This window comes from Rhagoletis zephyria, unplaced genomic scaffold (genome assembly GCF_001687245.7).
Source record: "Rhagoletis zephyria isolate East Lansing unplaced genomic scaffold, Rhagoletis_zephyria_1.1 Rzeph_scaffold_03946, whole genome shotgun sequence".
Lineage (NCBI taxonomy): Eukaryota > Metazoa > Arthropoda > Insecta > Diptera > Tephritidae > Rhagoletis > Rhagoletis zephyria.
Window position 1 is genome coordinate 50551 of NW_016161029.1, and position 2105 is coordinate 52655.

Here is a 2105-nt window from a genome sequence, read left to right on the forward strand (position 1 = left end):
CTCCAATAAATCGGGATTTTCTTTTTATTAATTGGAAAAACGTTACGGCTTTGATGCAACATATCAACATATTGAATAGTTTTAAGGTTTTGGATAGTAAATTTCTGACATTTCGTGGCTTCGGGATTGACATCCTTGGTAAGCACGTGCATGTATCTCTATACTTCCCACTTTATCTTCACGCCTATCATTTATTACTCACAGATAAATAAATATACGCCTAGACTATGTCTTTAACTTCAACATATTTACAAACATATTTACACTTATTTACTTCATATGCATGTAGGTATGTGCTTGATTATGTTTAACAAGTATGTATGCAGATAAATTTATTTGTACAGCAATTTTTTGCTTATCACGCAGATATCAGCAATGTTGAAGTATGTAAGTCTCCAAGTTGAGCTAGAAAAAAAACAAAAAAAAAATAAATAAATTAGTAGCGTAGACTCGGTACATACATACATATGTATGTATGCATGTACGCTTATGTACGGAATTACATACATACATAGTGCTTATGTAAAGATTTGTATACAAATGCGATGTTTGATGGATGGATGTTCATATGTACATATGTGCTTTATATACATACATATGTAGCTGCATACAAACTTATGCATGTACATACATAAATATATACATAATATAGTGTGCATGCAACAATTGCTAGCTGTAGGTAATAACTATATAATTTAAATTGAATGACCGGATGCTTTTTGTGCGTACATACATCGGCTATTAAACGAGATTTCTGTGCAAATTGAAGCTACAAAGCTTGAAGATTATTTATTTGAGTTCGCTGGCTTGTGGATTAGGTGTTGCGTTGCAGCAATTGGTGCATTGTCCGGGGCGTAACCAAGAAAAAAAGAAAAACAAATTTTAAATACCAACAAATTTTTAAATGACAGGAAATGTTTTTCACATTTTCTATTTCATCGTCATGTTTAGGTGGCAACTCTAGTCATAATATGTTTACTTAAAAGCGGTTTTCAGCACCTTTCGCAAAATGTAGGTGTTCTGTCAACTTTTCAGACACCTCAAAAACGAAGAAATTTCAATGCTCATACTTTTAACATTTCCTTTGTTACTTATAGGTGGCAACTCTATGCATAATATTTCAGTTTAAAAGGCGTTTCAGCATTCTGCGGTGCAAACCCATAAAATTGTATTTCCAAAAATCTGTTTGCAGGGAAGTGTTCAAGAAAATTCGACGCACATAGTTTTTACCATTTCCTCTATTACTTTTAAGTGGCAACTCTACGCATAATACTTTTACTTAAAAGCGGTTAAAAAAAATTAAAACAGGTGGCAGTCATATCTAAAAAATATTATTGCATAAGTAAAAGAGTTTTCTTAACCTGTCAGTTTCGTAGAAAACGAAGAAATTGCGTCCCTCACAGTTTTTCACAATATTGGGTGGCCATTCTGCTTAAAAGGGTATTTCTCAAAAATGGGTCTCAAACGACGAATTTACTTATTTAATAAAATTTTTTACACTTGGCAACCCTATCCAAGGATATGTTTGGGTAAAACTTTTCTCAAATCGCTATAGATGCCTCAAAAATGAAGAAAGTTCTTCGCTCATAGTTTTCCATTTTATTTTTTTGTTTTTTAGATGGTAACTCTACTAAAACAGAATTTTGTCAAAAATCGTTTGCAGACCCCTTAATTTGGATCACATTTAAAAAATTTTTCCCGTCGAATTAATTTATTGAAATAAAATTTTTTAATACTTGGCAATCTTATCCAAAAATATATGTACATACATACATATAAACATACATTTGTTCAATAGTTTTTAAACTTTATTAAAATAATACACATAAATATATATGTAGAATTTTACACTTTGAATTTTTCAAAAATTTAAATTTTACAGTTTTTTGGTGGTTCTTCAGTACTTTTGATATTCGAGTTTTCGAGTTTTTTTCAGAACCCGTTTGGATATTTTTCGAGAATTTTTCGGCGTTATTCGGAGTTTTTTGCAGAAATTTTTAGAATTTTTTATTTTTTTTGCAAGTCTCTTTTCGTGACACTTTCGTTTTATGGCCCTTTTTAAATTTTGTTTGGGGATTTCGAGATTTTTTGAGGGTTGCAGGCAT